Source organism: Sinohyriopsis cumingii, chromosome 18 (assembly GCF_028554795.1).
Source record: "Sinohyriopsis cumingii isolate HCF-2022 chromosome 18, ASM2855479v2, whole genome shotgun sequence".
Lineage (NCBI taxonomy): Eukaryota > Metazoa > Mollusca > Bivalvia > Unionida > Unionidae > Sinohyriopsis > Sinohyriopsis cumingii.
In genome coordinates, this window is record NC_142978.1 from 86,499,121 (window position 1) to 86,517,481 (window position 18,361).

Genomic DNA, 18,361 nt, shown 5'->3' on the forward strand with positions numbered 1-18,361 from the left:
CTTTTTAACCAAAGCAGTGAATTTTTCTCCTTGAGGTGTGGGGGACTGGGTCAACAAGGACGCTGAAATCTTACTGGGGATGGGCGCCGCTGTCGGCATTTAAAAGACTTCTCGTGCATCTTCTTCCTGTGGCATGAGTGGGGCTGTGTATGTCTTGATCACTGGGTTGGTGGTGGCGGTGATGGACTTTTCAACAGGGTCTTAAAATCTTTCAGTGTCGGTGGAGCTGTTTCGTTTAACGCTTTCTGGTGAAAGAGTTGAAGTCGAAGCGATTTTTCCGTTTCTTACAAATCGCTCCGATCCATCAACGATTTCAATTAGTGTTGTAGCTTACACATCTCGGTCAAGAGAGGAATGAGAGGTAAATGCGGAATACTTCTTTCTTGCCAACGAAGGAATTCCCTCTTTTTTTATGAAGGACTAGAGTCAGTTTTCCTACATTCATTAGATTCTAAGGTACACGTCAGACATCTTTTCACACGAAAGGTCCCTTTTATCTTCTTGATCTTTTTCTATGTTGGCCCACCTTGAGAAGCATCTTTTCCTATGAGTCCTGAAATCATTATTCCCAATGAGGCTTTAAACACGGGTCCAAACAAGATATGCACAAATCATCCGCATTGCACCAACATCTTTTTCCTTTGACGGATAGGTATTTACTTTTGGACCATTTGGCGTAGAACGTATCGATGCTTGGCTAAGCGTTCTTTCTAATGCTGAGATAGGTATCGTTCCTTTCAAGACATTCAGGCAACATGCACAAACGGTATAGACGACGTCTTTCGAAGATGTTTGAATTAGTTGTTTTTGCAAGGGTGGAGTGGCTTTGGATAGGACCGACAACACGTCCCACTATTTGGCTCAACTAGGAGGCAGTCCTTTCCATTTCGTTCTTTCTTTAGGTGAACAGGGACAGGCAACAGTTGACGTTGAAGGGTTCGCAACGGACTAAATCGGGAATGTTCTTGATTGAATAAATCCAGTACACTCTGTAAAATGCCCGATATCTCTTGGACTTTTGGAGCAGGTACTTTGTTAGCAACGGACGCGCAGGTAAAGAAGAGAAGGAGGGTTTATGTTTATTTCCATCACATTAGGAATGGCGGGTGAGAAATTGGGTTTGGTTGGTAACACTAGCAACGGAGAAGTGGAAGAACCTGAGGCTTCTGAAAACACGGTCACTGTCGCCGGTCGCTGTTTGTGGCTGTAAGGTAGCATTCCGGTCGCAGTGCCTCTACTGCGGGTGAAATATATTTTCTTGCTTTCGTTCTTGGGACGTTTCTTTTTCTTGGGCTGTGACCAGGTCTTGCCATTACAGCTCTTTCCTTCTGGATATGTTTGGGTCGTGGAGTGGCCTTTTCCTTGGGACACTGGGATCCCATTTTATGAGGGAGCGAATGATGACACCTCGTAAAGAATAGCTACGTCCAGGTTTCAAAATGATTTGCTTTTTAATTTGAGTGTCGATGCGGGGATCTACCAGCTGCCTCAAGACTAGTTTGTTTCTCTCAAAAATGCGTTTGGTTTGATGATGAATGTGAATTAAGCCTTGAAGTAATTAACGTGATGTCACTGTAAACCATTATAAGACTTCTCTGAGACTGGTTTCTAGGACACGAGCAGGTATTTGTACAAGGCACGAATCAATTTGACGGGAAGATGAAACGTCATGTTGATCATGTGTGCGACGAACCAGAAGTGTCTGAGGTTTTTATATATAGATAAAACGTTTGACAAATTCGGTTTTGCCTGAGCCGCTCGGTCCAGCAATTAATATATTAAAGGGATGGCGAAGATGCAAGGCATCCCATCTGGAACAATCTAATGTTTAGTCGATGACTTTGAAAGAGGAACTAGCCACAGTAAAGATGATGTCACCTTTGAAACGAACACACACACACAAGACATGACTTTTTATATTTTTTCAGGCCACGTTTATTCCAAGTGTTTTAAAATTGAACGCGTAAAGACAAAAATACATAAGAGCACAATGGTTAAGTGCATCAATGAATACACATCAAAAAGATCAAAGTGGAATATGAATAATGTACTGTACAACATTTTTTGTGACGAAGGTGTGGTGTTAAATGAGCACTTCGTAATGTATTTAAAGTATCTATGCAACTTGGCACAACGACACAGGTGTCCTCCCCGAATGACTTTTCGGGGATGTCCATGTCAATGATGGATCTCTCCTGGATGGGGTGGTTTTCCTCGGTGTTGTGTTCTTCTTCTGGCACTGTGGCTAACATAGGTTTAAAAGGTACCTTTTTCACAAGATACTTTACGTTCACTTTTTCCTTTGAATACATAACACAAATCTTTGGCAATGTAAGCCACTTCTTTCGCCCAAGCCTGTAAACCAAAACTTTTCCAGTCGCGTACATCTTTCCAGTGAGAGTGTAACCAACAAGCAATACACACATCTTCGTAAGCATCCGGAGTGGCTAAAATTTCACAAATAAACTTTTCTTCAAACAGAGATCAGGAGGCTTGGATATGAAATAGCAACGCTTTTAATAGAGTTAGTTTGTCGTGCGCATTTAAAGGAAACATCATCGTATGTTTTGCGGTAAGTAATGTTCGAAATTAGATTTGTAGCGTCCAACACCTTCTGGTTTCGGGTATTTTATCAATGTCTGACCACTGGAACGCTTTTATCAGAATCTGTCCTTATATAGCATTCAGCTAGCAGTATATTAGACATCGGTTTTTGTAACGGATGTTAATTGTTCTTTGCGATGAACTTGTATTCTGACCAACTCTAAGTAAATGCGTTCTTTTAACTCCAAAGGCAAACCACGAATCTTATCTTGATTAGTATCCATGAAGAGATTACTAGGGTCCCACTAAAGGTAGGCAGTGACAGTGCGGAGTCCATCGAGCATGTTCCATGTAACCTGAATCTTTCGGCTCCCACTCATGAAGTGACAAATCGCAACTGAAGAACTTTATTGTATCACCTTTGCCCAAGTAGACAAATCCAGCTCTGGCTACTTCTTCGGGGGTATGTCCTCCCAGATATTTGGGCCACTTTATTTTAAACATTTTGAATTGATTTTTAAAGACGCAGTATCCAGACATGCGCACAAGCAACGACTATTCTTCTTTCACAGGTTCATTTCCATGAACATTTCGTAATACATTAAACAGTTTGCCCAGGCATGGTAGCTGCACGGTAGTATGACGTTGAGGATAAAAACCAATAAAGTGATAAGATGTACTGTAACGAGTGGCATCGCTTTCACGTTCGTCAGGTTTGACACGCACGGCATCCTTTTCCATTGAATGTGCATTAGTAGTCATAGTGAAGTTCCCATGATGTTCTGTTGAATGGCTGAGGTCGCAGTGTACGGTATCCCTGCAATCGCAAGGCAAAGCATCGCACTTCACTTGTGAATGATTCAACTTGAATTCCGTCTGTGTAAAGGGATTCATCATTCTAGCTTAGCATTTGTAGTTACAATAAACTATTGGTCTTGAACGTTTTCCTTTTTAATATGATGATCAATATCAGCGTTTTCGTACGGTATAATGAAATGGTTGAGAAGCCACACTCGCTTATAGTACACGGTTTGATACACTTTTTCTAAGGGTCGACTGACGATTTGATGTGTGAGAAAACGTACAATCATAATCTTGTGAGGTAGGTAGGTGGTTACTTTAAAATGTTGATCCTCTCCACCTTGCAAAGATTCTTTCAACACGCCAAAGTTCACCTTTCGAATGTTGAGATGATCTAGAGTCAAACCTTTCACATTTCACTCGGTATGCACTTCTAGTTGGTCCCTATATTCGTAACCGTAATTTTTTAGGACCGCCACTAGCAAAGCTTACAATGTTGTCGTCGGGGTGCTCGTTTCTCAGTCTCTTAAATGGTCTCCTTCGATGTCGTCGGGGTGCTCGTCTCTCAGTCTCTTAAATTGTCTACTTCGATGTCAAGGTGACATTACCAAAGGCGATGTATATGCAAATGTCCGTATCAAAATACAGCACACGATATCTTAACTGGTGTAAGGCTTCGTACAATTTGAAATAAACATGGCCTGTCAAGTACGCCCCATTGATGTCATTTCCAAATTCGTCGGCTTCTGTAAAGTCTAGTTCTTCTTCGTAACTGACCAGGATCAAATCTTTACGAAGGACGTCCACGTGTTTCATGTTTTTGGTTATGTCATAAACACATCTGGAAGTAGCGGAAATGTTCTGCCAAATGCTCCATGTTGTACTAATTTTCTCAACGAACAATTTAACATAACTTTGGCAAGCGATCGCCTTCCTTCATTTTTCTCCACGTGATATAAAGTGATGCCTTCCTGCTGAAAGTATTTTACTTCGAATTTCTTTTGGTCGTCGAGAGTGTGGCACCTGGAAGGATAGTCTCTTATTTTTATTTCAGTCTCAAAAACACAACCACTTTTATTAGTTTGGTCACCTTTGTGGTACTGTTTGTCTTGTGAAAGTGGTAAATTTCGTACACCTCTTACAGTTGGTATTCCAGGTCCAGAGCATTAAACAATTTTACTCTGACCCACTTTTGTCAAGTCCCGTTCTTCCTGGATATGCTGACAAGGATGGTCTTGGTTGCACGCTTTGGCACACCGACGACACAAGAACAACATCAGTTTCCCTTGGCAATGGTGAGGTAAATAGGGATGTACAAGTCGGCGGGAGTCAAGACTTTGCACTCGATTAATCCTTTGTATTGTCGAATGTTGTACACGTTGTGGGTGCGGTAAAGTGGCAATATTTGCGCATGTAAGAATACAGCGAACACACGTCCAGGTATTTGATTTCTTCTGTTTTCTCCTCGTCTGCATGGTACAGCAATCAGGTGGCTATCGTCCGTTCTCTATAGAAACTGTACCCCGAGTTCAGAGGGTCCATCAGCTTGTAACTGTCCACGATGCGCATAAATTCGTAATCGGTTTCCAAACGATGGTCGTACTCGTGTTCCCACATTTATTCGAATTTATATCATTGCTTTTCTAACATTAAGCGGCGCTGACAAGTGGACTCGTGCATGTTTTCCATGGTACGTTGTAAACACTCATTTTGGGTGTCATGCATGGGGTAGCAGATTGGACATCCGTAAAATAATCAATCGTTACATTCGTACACTATCTTAGGGTTTTTAATTCTCAACCATCCACGGAATATGTTCAGATGATCTATTTACCTCTTCCGTTTCGGGTATATTTGATCCATTTGTCTGCCTTGTCACACAAGTAATGAAACCAGCTGGTCGCTTTGACCGACTAGCGCCCTTTGACAAAATCGGTCGTTAGAGGATGAATGAGAACCAGGGTAATCTTGGGCATGAACCGCTTGCGGTACACTAAGGAACATGCTTTGGCAATGGTGCAGGTTTTCTTCAAAGGATCGATCTCTCCTTGATCCACAGCAACGAAGTAAAATGTCCACGTCCGATCGACAACACATTATTATTTCTTCCTGAAAGTTGAAGGGGTCCGAGGCGTGAGTTTGCTACCAAGCGTAGAAAGCTTCTCATTGTCCGGTACTCAAATTGTCGGGTTCGTAGTAGTGAGCATCATGCAAATATGGTAGAAAGATTTTTTACGTCCTCTAGGAATATTGCTACCGTGAGGGCAATGACGAACGATCGGTTCTTGGATGCACTTATCGCGCGCACAATGAGCCACGCAGAAATTAGGAATGTGAATGCATGCATTCTAAATCGAAAAATATGAAATTCCCGTTCTAGTGGCCATCTTCCTCTTCCTATTCCTCCTTCTGTTGGTGTTGGTATCTTGAATGTAGAATTAGAGTTTCAAGTCTACGATTTGCTGCCAAATGTGACAGAGTTTCTTTCATGGACAAATGTGTGCCTTGGAAATATTGGACGTATAACTTGTCCACAAGTAGGGAACAATCCCATGAGTTGACAGGCACTTTTCTGCTCTGAATCTTGCTTCTTCAGAGTTGTTGGTAACAGGCTTGACTGACAAAAGTGGGCTGACAAGCTGGGCAATGCACGCGGTTTTTTTTTTGTCCTTCGTCAAGACATGGTTGAGAGGCCAAAGATCATGTACATTTCGATCCACAATTCTTGTGTTGCTCTCGAATGTTATAGCCATAGTAACATTTCACACAGTAATAATCGTATCGCAAGAATCCGGTGATAGTGGTAATGGCATCGAAATTTCATCGTGATGATAGACGTGAATGTATTTTCTGTCTTTGAAACGTTTGCCTCGAAACAACAGTTTTCCACACACTTCTTGAGGGTGCACTTTCAATGTGTAGGGTGGTGCAAAGACGTCTTGCACTTTTAGTATTTCAAGAATGCTACATGTTGTGTTTCTAGATAGGCCAGCTTGCTGTAACAGGAGTTCAGCATTTGTATTTTTCGTTGTTTGGTTCGGTTCGATTTTTGAATAGTTTGAAAGGTTTTCCTCCATTCTACTGTGTCATTCTTGTCAGCTTACGTCGTCCCACTAAGATAACCATGGCTAAACACATCTTGTCCTGAGTGTCGTTAATTAAAACGAGGCACGTTTTGCTGCTACGAAGGTCGACCACCATTAACACCTTTTTGCGACTGGTTCCTTTGGGAAGAGAAACATTGGCCATGTACATTGTCGCTTTTCCATCTGTGAGGTGAAACTAGTCGTTGGACTGCTGATTGTGTTGAATCTTGTCGATGACTTCTGAATGTGTCAATATTGCTGGCCTGCTAAACACGATCCAAACGGGTGACTTCAGACTGTAATTATAAATGGAAAGAGTCAAGCGATAGTTTTTGTTGGCTCGATATTGCCGTTTCAGTGTGCTTAACAAAGAATCCCACGAATCGGTGATGAACCTCTCTGTTTTTCAACGGTACGTCTGACTTGAACTCTTTAAATTTCGCCGTGTACGTGTAAGCTGTGGTTCTAAATTTTATAGAGCAGCCTTTATCCGTCTCTTGAATGTGGTAATACTTTTCAGGTGATAGTGGTGGTGGACTTTGGTTTGGCGTAGACTCTCTCGGTCTTGATGCAGACATGACGGTTGTGGATTCTAGCTCACTCATGTCATCTTCAAAATCACTGGCATGGATTTGAGACTTCAGCTACTGTGCGAGGCGAGGCTACTGTTTCAACGAAATAACACGATTGTTTCATCTTGGTTGCAAAAGATCAAATGACTAAATTTTAAACACCTTGGTTCCCAATATATAACGTAAGGTTAGTGTCTTCCCTATATAAAGGGTCAGTATCTTCTCTCAAAGTATTCTTTTCACTCTCAGTCCTTCCAGAATCATGGAAGAGCCTACACATATTGAAATTCTGATCAATTCTTTGCGATGTGTCATTAAAAGGATTTCTTTAGAGAAGCCGATGGACTACTTTCACTCCTTTGGAGATATGTCAAGAAACTTGCTATATCTTTAAGAAGAAAATGCATTGGGCTATATAACGTCTACAACCTCAAAGCAAGACACGTGTTAAGAGAGACAATAGACAAGATACATGTCATCATTGTCAAGAGAAAGGACATTGGTCTTCAGAATGCCGTAAGAAAAAGTAGAACAGATCCACGAAACACGAGGAACGGGAAGAAAGGACTTCCGAACATGACGAAGAAACCTGCGATAAGGAAGAAGAACCCATGCCCACCCAGAAAAAGAAGAAACGAAGACGAGAAGAAAGTGGGGAAGAAGAAGAGAAGACAGTGTAAAGTAAAGAAATGAAAACAGGAGAAAGAGTGAAAGGAAAGGAAGAAGTCAGTGAACTTTTTAAAGTGATGTGTTGTGAAAATTGATAGTAATTTGTACCAGAGAATACAGCAGAAAGATTAACGTAAGTATTTCTTGGTTTTGGTTTTAATAATAATAAGGACGTTCACGCATACACTCACACACGCACATCATTGGGAAAAAGGTATTTTAATTTTTGATTTGGTGTAATTCACTAGTGCTGGTATCTCAGGCGTAGTAAGAGTGTTAACGGGTTTGGAGTCTGTCGCCCAGGAAGGTCTTTTTCTCTTGGGTCATATTAAATACGTATGATACCTTTGTTTCATACTCCTTAACTCTGCCAAGATATCTAAGATTACCGTGACCGTTTGACTTTCACCGTCCTCATTCTCTCCAAGACCTTGTTTCGTTTTTGCTTTTTCTTTTTCGTGTCATTTTCTTCTTACCTCTTCTTCTTCTCGCTGTTGCTGTTGAATGACAAAGGCTTGTTCTGCTTCTTTCTGCTGTTGCAAAATCTTTTCAATTCTTCTTTCTGCCTCTGTTTAAAATCCTCGACATACGGTAAGGAAGAAGAAGGAGGTGAATGTGCAGGTACCGGAATAAATTCTTGTGAAGAGATAAAATCCGCTAAATCCCAATGAAAATCATCGTTCTCTTCTGAAAGTAGGATTGTGGTGGTTTTAGTAGCCACTGCTATACCATCGCTTCTCGTCTTCACGGCTGGTGGTCTCCAATTCATCGTCTTCTTAGTTTCCGTCATGTTTCAAAACTCTGTCGCATTGATTCACTGCGCACATACGCTAACGCACCTACAGGGAATGTGACGTCACAGGTAACTATCTTCCGATTGGAAGACAGACTCCGCCCTGAATGATTTTTGTAACAAGTGCTAGGATTGGTTCACCTCATCTATTAACATGATCTCGTCACAAGATGTGGACTAACGTTGAATTGTCTACCTTCCTATCGTCGATTCTGTTCAACCCGGACTATCCCATGTGTGTCAGATCATCATGGGTTATCACCAAGATCACCGATACGACCCATGGAAACGAAAAATCTATATGTAGAGGCAGCGCTCTCTAAACTGAGTCTAATTCTATGGCCCTGATGTCAGACTAAGTTTTAAGAAGAGAATAAGGCGAGTGTGTTGCACTCTATGTTACCTGGATGGTGTTGACCAAACAAAACAAAGGCCCTTTACAGGGCCACTCATCCGTCTTGAAAGAATGTCTATTCTCTCTTGCCTAAAAGTTGTTTTAGTCGGTTGTATCGTCGTTTGTGTGATAGATTTATGTAGATAAATATATGTTTGTGTGTTAGATCTCTGTCCCTATGCGTGTCTATATCCCTGTCCTAATGCCTATGTCTCTATTGTATTTGTCCCTTCTAGACTAATTTGTGTTCAGGACAGCCATTGCAACAATGTTCCGCCCGATTGAGGTCAGCCACTTACAGCATTGTTACCATTGTTTCCCCAGTGTCCAGTGCCTTGACATCACCCATGTCAAATTCCCATTGTCTCTGTAATGTCCCAATGCATTGTCACTATACATTCCTTATGTTTGATTTCCCTTGTCCGTAGGGTACAAACATCCACATTTAACATAAAGTCTTCGCGTACGTAGCGTATCTCCCTATACTACTAACAATCAGTTCATATTTGCTTACCGCATTTTGAGTGTCTGACATGTATTGTGATATGGACATTTCTTCATATCTCAAATCATGCTTCAATGGTAACATTTACTATTGACATAGCAAGTTTTTTACCCTGTCTGCTTGTTCATTGGCTTTACAAATGTTACCAAAAAAGGAGGAGGGCAACCACTTGGTCCTTGCATTTGGTGATAAATAAAAATATTTTGGTGTTCTACAAAAAATAAAATGAGACCCCAATTTCGTTTAAAGATGAATTTTAATGTGTACGAATACAAGAATTTCGATATGCTTTATGCTGTTAGGACAGTCGATAAGTCACGAAGAGATTATTTTAGTTAGACCTTTGCGTCGTATTCAATATTACTTAAAGTATTACGTTGCTATGACACCAGGAAATATTTGCTGGGTAATATAAAACTTTGTATTCTAGATGCGCAGGAGAAGAATGAGGTTTCTTTACTACCATAAACATAAATAGACAATCAAGTCCCATTGTATATTTATTTACCTTCCTTAATTTTTTAAACTATCTTTTCTTTCACCGTCACATGTACTGTATTTTTTCCTTAAGCACATTTTCACTCACTTTTTATCTTCTGCGCAAAGACAAGACTTAGTCTAACATTTTTACGAAGATCCTAAATGATACATTTTTTTTATATAAAAAATTGGCACTTTCACCCGCACAGATAGTTTATACCGTCTACCACTAAATGCTGTCTTGGTTACGTTTGATGCCTTCACATAAACTCAATGATTGCATAATTGGCATTCATAGTCAGATCATTGTGTGAATAAGAATTTCCTTATTTGCCAATAATTTTATCGATACTAGTGTTGATTTCAATATGTAAATCACAACTTCCATGTACCATACCAATATAACTAACAGTCTCGATCTGTATATTATTTGCGATCTGTTTATATTGTTTTATTTAGCCCTATGTGTATCTGCCAATGTAGGTTCTTCCTCCACCATTAATACTGGCCGCCATGTATAGCCTATCGTGTGCTGAAAATGGCGTTAAACCCTACAACAACAACAACAACCAATGTACGTAGATCTTGATATGTAAGCGCCTAATCGTCACAACAAAGACAGAAATAAATCAATTTCATGTCCGTCTCATAGATTTGATCATGTTTTTACTCACGCTTAATTTGCTTTTGTTTATGATAAATTAGTTTTAATTTACAACTATCAAAACGTATTAGCTTTAGCAGTAAGTTTAGTTTACAACGTTTATAAAACCAGGCTTACATTAGCACACTAACGTTCTAGTGTCTTCAGTGTTCTGTTTCCTAACGTAACTTAATTATTTATGTAATTGTCGAAGTTGAGATTGCGAAGCACTGCAATTTTTAGCGAAGTCTATATTTCCTCCCGGTCCGTTTCTGTATCAATGCTTATCCTTTGTTAAATGGATTACAAATACTTTCCTATGTTTTTCATATATCCAAGTCTTTTGTCAAACAGTTTGTAAAGTTTCTACAAGATCGGAACGAATTTAAAACCTCTTGGTAAATAATTCAGGGGCTTCTAAAATCTTCTTTTTTATGTCTGATTTCGTCGGCACTTCGAAGGGTTTGTTTGTCCTTTAATTTCATGTTTGTTCAATTGCAGATAAATTTATTAGCATTGTGACTTCACCATGACTTTATGTATTTCAAATTAGGATCTTCCAAACTCGTGTTGGTATTTGTGTCCAGGTCACTTCTTGCACAAAAGTTCTACTTGCTATATAGGATCCGGTTTATTCCTAATAAGGTCGGCATTTTAGGCTAAGTCGTTCTGTAATTCTGCGTCATCTTTCTCGCCTATTCTAGAAGCTGCCTCTTAAATTATATTATTTCCTTGATATGAAAGCATACCTAACAGTTATATTGTTGGAATCTATAACATAAGCATACCGCTCCGACTTGCAAACGAAACAAACACTACAAAAGCGAATTGAAAGAACACTTCCAAGACTGACATGATTACAACATTTCCAGTATTTTAAAGTCATGTTTGGCCCTTGCATAAAATACGTGGACAACATGAGTTCTCTTTTTATGTGCAATATTTAAACGGACATGATTGTATAATCCTATAATCATATAATTCCTATAATCCGAAGTATTAATACTAACATTATTGACGCTTAAAGCCGATGATTCAAGACTGATCAAACACTATTATTACATTTTACGTCACACATAGCTTTAGAGAATAATGTACGAGCAAGTAATTCAAACAAATTGTTTCGCCAGATGTTTCACATGAATGAAAACATGTGTAAATATTTATATATAAGCATTAAAGCCGAATGTCGCAAATTATTTCATTATCCGTTAATTAAATTTAAATTATACCAGCATTTAAATAACTTACGCTCTTTGATTTTCACTCTGACATTACTGCTCTCGCAATACATCGATCTGGGTATGAGTACATCCGACTGTTTTTGAATGCGCCACATAAAACGTAAATTTAAGCAATACAAAATGCTCTATTTTTATTTTGTTTTAACATTATTATTTGGTTTATTGTTATATCAAATTGTTAGTCGCCCATGGCGCAGTAATGCGTATATAAACATTATTGCAATCGTGTGCTGTTGATTTTAGAGCAATGATGAATTTTCACACAGTAATCATTAATGACATATGAAAATAACGATAAAAAGTACTAAAAATTGCATTTTTAACTGAATTGAATATGGTACACAATTTTGTCGCAATCCTTTCTCCTTTCTGTCCCCTTCTCCTCTCATGCATAACGAGAAATAAACCACACATAAAGTGTGAAGTGAAAGAGAAGAAGAATGTGTGGTGCATGAAAACCTTGAAAGGAACTTATTTGTGTAGCCAATCATGTGCTGAAAATTGCGTTAAATGTTACAATAACAACAACAACAACAACGAAACATGGTATATAGATGTATTACAAAACGATTGGTAGTTGTAGTGTTTGTTCAAAGGCAACTAACTAATTGTAATAAGTACGCTCTGTACATGCTATTCCCAATGTAAATGATGTCCATATATAATGTTTGGCTCCCTGTTCAAATCAAACTTCAGTAACAGGTTGAAAATTTTCGTACTTGTAAAATTGCTTTTAATTCGTCATATTTTAGTGGTATCCCTCAATAAATTATACTTCTCTACTATTGTTGTTATCAATGTCTTACCTTTCGATCCAGGTGAACGTAAAACTGGTCTCTTTGATATGGATGCTAATTGAGACAAAACACCTAGCTACTGACTTGGATATACCTCTCACCCAAAGAAGCTCACACCACTGGAACAACCTCTTTATACGTGGTGTTTGAGCTAGTAAGATTTCCTCTTCCCAAACGTAGTCTCATGTGGACTGATTGGAGGACAGTTCCGTTGATATATGCGACATAAAATGATTAGCTTGTTGATCGCGCATTTTTATTTATATACATTTATGACTTTGATAAGCGAGGAAATACAATTCAGCCGCCGGCAACCGTGAGTAGACAGTGTTGTGGGCTTCCGTCCGTGGCTTGAGTATGAGGTGCCGTAGCGGAAAAAAGCTAGTCCAATTAGAACGCTTAGAACGCTAAAATTAGAAATTTTAATATCATATGTCCAGAATTTCAATTTAACGTGTTGTATCAGAAATGCTTGTCCTTACAGTTTTATTTTTCTAGGTCGAGATTTTAGAATGTATCTGTTGAATTAAACAGTAGTCGTTGAAGGTTATATTTTCTATGCCGAGGTGTTAGATTGTGTCTTTGAATTACACTGCTGCGGTTGCAATTTCAATGTTATTAGCAGATAATACCTAATTTACGTATTGGATCAATGGGTTTATGTTGAAAGTTCCATTTCATATGTTGAATATTTAGATTTTATTTGTTGAATTGCACAGCGCTGGTTGAAATTTCGATGTACAATGTCGAGTTTTTATAATGTATCTTCTGAGTTACACGACGATTTTGAAATTGTAATATCATATGTCGAGAGTTTCAATTTAATTTGTTGAATCACATTGATTGTGCTGAAAGATCCATTTCGTATTTTGAGTTTTTAGATTGTATCTGTTATATTACACAGCAGTGGTCGAACATTCTATTTTGCATGTCAGAATTGTTATTTTTATATGGTGAAAGGATATGTTAGTGTTAAAAGTAACATTACGCAATGTCCACTTTAACAATTCAAAATAATATCTAGTTTTAAGATACATCATTCATGTATTCAATTGTGAGGCGCCATTGCATTTCGTGCAGTTACAGTTTGAAAATTACCATCCACGGGTCGAGAATTACTATGAAATTCTTAGCTACAGATCGCTCTTGTGAACGGACCGCGTTTTTTTTTAAAAGGAGGCTGCTTCACGTTTCTGTGAAATTCAACAGATAAAATCTAAATACTTGCTGTATAAAATGGAAGTTTTATCACAAAGAGTGAATTATGGATTCTCGACATGCAATATTGACATTTCGACAGCTGCTGTGTAATTCGAAATATACACTGTAAAATGTCGATATAGGAAATAGAACTTTAAGCCACCACTGTTTAATTCAACAATCTAAACTTTCGATTTTGAAAGTGGAACTTTATAGACATGCATGTTGATCCAACACGTGATATTGGATTTCTCGACATACGACATCAAAAATTTCAAGTGCAACTGTCTCATCAGAAGAGATTTCGTCCGCTAAGGCGCCTCATACTTACGGCGGTGGGTTCTACATGCCCAATGGCCAAGCTGTTTATTGTCAATATTAAGCAATAACTCTGTCAGATTTAGTCCGCAAGCTGTCCGATAACAGCCAGTAAAACTGCGCAGCTCCGAAGTGATGGCAGCAAGTGTCAGTAAAATAAATGAAGCTGCAAAACGAGCGATTCAAATGATTAGCTGGTGGGCCATCTCTGACAAAGAAGAGGCAGCCGAGATGGAATAAAATATAACCGCACACCTGATAGCTGGAAATGATCTGGCCCGTAGTCGTCGGTGATTATTGATCATTTTAGACCGCAGCGAATATAATAAAAATGTTTAAGTTTATGTCTGATCCCTCATTCGACATAGATGCACCAATACACAAAGAGGAGTTGATACGTGATTATCAGTCTTCTAATGAAACAACGAGAACCAAGCCAACGTAGATGGGGGGGGGGGGGTGGGCAGTACATCCAGGTATATTCTACCCACTTGGCCATTTATTGAAGTTCAGAGTAGACTTTTGAGAGATAACAATAATCCATAGGCTGTAGGTGACAAACATGGATTTGTAAATAACGGTGTTATGGCGTTACTTAAAAGTGTGTTGATCAAGACTGATAGTAAAGAAATCGATGTATGTCACAATAACGTCAATGTTGCAACGATGATACTAGCTTTTGCAAGATATTCTGATGATTATTCATGGTCTGCTGGTTCATCAATGATGTTCTCAAATGATATTACTCTACATCATAACCATACACAGTATGACATAAGTTGCCCAAAAACACATACCAACGCCACCACTGACGCCGTCGTAACCCCATGGCGGCAGTCCAGAATTTAACTTGGGATTTTCAGCACGGCGATCTCATAGTGATTGTCAAGGTTGATCCAGCAATGTGATACCACTGTCACATATCTTCGGATTCCGCAATTATGTTAGGAAAGATATCTTTGGGGCCAAATATACGGTTGAGTTAGTTCGAAAGTCCACCGACAACGATGCTATCTAGCGAGATATAGATGCGGCTGATGGTAAAGTAATGCTAACAAAACTTGAGTTGTGGATGCCAGCAATGACTCCATCAGTGACTGGAGAAGTGCGGTCGTCATCGTTCATACATAGTGGTGGTAAATCAACGTTGTCGGGGCTGACAGTGACAACAGACTCAGTTACAAGCACAGGCAAGAACCATTTCTCAATATGGAATTTCAGCACAACGACATATATTCGTTGCGTTTCAGGGTAACATAAGGCTAGGAAATCAAGAAAGAAACTTAATGGACTACCGTGTGGACTCGAAAGATAGGAGGAATTTATTTTATAAGTTAATAGTAAAGGAGGCTTACTCTAAATTTTATAGTTTTCCACATTGTGCTGGGGACCTGATGGCTGGGTTTAGCCACCTTATCCGTCTAATTTGTTTTGGTCCTATATCTTCATTAACTGATTTCAATTGCCACATTGTGCTGCTGAACCGGATGGCTTTGGGTTTTTAGCCACCTTATAAAGCTAATTTGGGTTCTTACGTTATATTTGATAAATAAAATAGTTAACTCTTGACTGTGATTTAAGCCACGTTATTATAACTACGTTTAACGGGCCAGTTTTGATTGCTTATTTGGTGGTGATCCACCATAATATGGGTTGTAGAAGAATGAAATTGATAGTAGCTGTATTGGGGATAAATTGGGATGGTTTGGCTGCCGACCACATTTTTTATATGCAGTTGTAGTGCATTGCTTTACGAATCACAGTTCCAACGCCTATAGGTTCGTAGTAGGTGATAGGTGCAGGGTTAGCATCAGCGCGGACCACCCCTACTTGCGTGAAATGCTGTATGCCACCTCCAAAACCTCTTCCCCCTCAGGGGTAATTCATAAACACGTCTAGCAAAAATATAGCCGTCTGTATGAAAGCAGCATCAGTGATAGTATTCGTTTTGTGTGATGTTAAAGTTAGTACTGAAACAAAAAACGGGGTGTTGGGGTTGGTAATGCTATATTAATTGAAAAATGTATATAAATAAATCTATAGGAGTGAAATCAAGCATTGCTTATTTTACTATCGCTTTTGCATTGCTTATTGAATTCTCATACTGCATTGCTTATTGATTACCTGCAGTCGTATTGCAATGATTAAAGAATCAAACTTTCGACGCCGAGTGCAGTGTCGTAGTGGGTGATAGGTGCAGCCTGCACACAGCCTGGACCATGCCTACTTGAGTGATATAGCGTATAGCGTATGCCACCTCCGCACCTACTTCCCCACTCACGAATAATTCATAAAGATGTCTGGTAAATTCGTAGCCGTCTTTATGGAAGTGGCATCAGTTAATATTATTCACTTTGGGTGAGGATTTTGTCTCAATTTTGATTATTTTTTTTAAACGAATAAGGATATGTTAGGGTTGGAAGAGAAGATAAAATGCAAAATGACTAAGATAAAATATAGGTGTGAAATCAATAATTGTACTGCAATGCTTGGTTACCTATTCCTTTTTGCATTGCTTATTGAATTGTGATAATGCTTTGCTCTATTAGGATAGGATTAGATTTTTCCTATTTGTCTATCTCTTTGAGGAAAATCAGTATCGATTCGTTAGTCAGTTCAGGGTTTGTGTTGTTCTGGTATAATAATTCATGACAGGAGTAGGGAGAGACAATGTGCTTAAGAGAACGGATTAGTTTTTCCCTTTTCCCTAGGGCAAATAATAAATACGTGCCGAACATCCTCACTAGTTGACTAATAGATGTAGTTGACTCCTCTTTCATTATTAATTTGTGTATATTTCCCCATACTACCTGCTAGCGGGGTTTTGCCAGTTTTGATCCTATTTATGGCACGTTGGTTGTGGTTTTTCTTGTTATTGAGGCTTTGGTTTTGCAACTCATTGTTTTTATGTATCGATTGCAGAGTACAAACTTTGGGGCATGACCCCCACTAAGTTTGTCATTTTGATGTGATTTGTTTGGATATATATATATATATATATATATATATATATATATATATATATATATATATATATATATATATATGGGATGCTGTAATCAATTTGGGCCAGGTTTGGGTCATTAAGTTTGGTCTTTGCTGCCACGTCGGCTTTGTCATTGCCAGGAATAATGATATGGGTGGCACCCACATGAATTCAACAATTTGATCTTGTTTCATCATGTTTCTGTGAAGCAATTATGTTTCTTTGACGAGTTTTCTCGCCCCTTGAATTTTCGGTTTCTGTGGATTTTAAAACGTTAAGTGAGTCGCTGATTATTTGCGTTTTGTGAAGTTTTTGGTAGTTTGCCAATTTTAGTGCTTGAAATATGGCCCAGAAGTATGCTGTGTATATAGAACAATAGTCAGGGAGTCTGTTTCCTAATTTCTTATCTAATTCTGAGATAGTTAAGGCTGCAGCAGTTCTGTCTGGGTCTTTTGATTTTGATCCAACTGTGTAGATTTTGATAAATTTTCCATAGGAGTTTTCAATTATTGTTATGATTTTGGATCTTATCTCTAGTGGTTGGTATTGTTTGGAGCCAAACATCCATGGTAAAGTATCTGGGTGTTTGAGGGGTTCTGCTTGAAGGCTGTCAATTTTCAGTTCTTTCTTTAATGGATCTTTTTCCTCGATTGTGGGAAGTGAACGAGGCTCTGGCCAAATAAAATATTGCATCTACTGATGATGCCTCGTGTGTGGTGACTAGGGCCATGGACTGAGATTCTGGTTGCGTATCGTAGGGTCAGTTCTTCTCTTCTCAGTGTTAATGATGTTTCGCCTGAGAGTATATGTAGTTCTTTTTTGGAAGTTTTGTTAAGGGAACATATACATATAGGCAACCTTTTGGCTTGGATTATGTCAAACTGTTTGATGAAGGAGGGTGTGTATGAAGCGTAGATCGAACATTCATAGTCCAGTCTTGACCCAATTAGGTCCCAATAGAGCAATGAGGCAGTTCATCTTTTGCACACACGACAGAATTCCATCAGTGTAGGAACTGTTTTTCAAAACGTAATAAAGTTCTCAGGTATCCATTTTTCCACAGGTAATGATGAGTCATCATTACAATTCTGACTTTTTACTTGAAAATTTCTGACAAGTAACCGTTTCTTCGCTTCGTCTCCGCACTCTGAGCCAAGAGAGCTTCGATGTGATAGATCTCTAGAGCAATCAATGGAGGATAGGAATGATCACGCAATTATTTATACCACTGATACAACACTGCGTCTTCCAAGATGAAACCCCAAGCGTCCTCCATATATTCGTCCATGTTTTCTTCTTGACTCATCATCAGACATGTATCGTGCTGAA

The 18,361-nt window shown here is 39.0% G+C and overlaps 1 protein-coding gene across 1 annotated transcript in view; it reads right to left on the bottom strand.

The window, feature by feature from the left end:
• LOC149777224 (uncharacterized) overlaps positions 1-12,819 on the bottom strand; it is a 55,568-nt gene extending 42,749 nt beyond the window's left edge. The window contains exon 1 of the mRNA XM_089941964.1: positions 12,538-12,819. The gene's annotated coding sequence lies outside the window, so the exon portion shown is untranslated. The remainder of the gene's footprint in view (positions 1-12,537) is intronic.
• Positions 12,820-18,361: the final 5,542 nt, after the last annotated feature.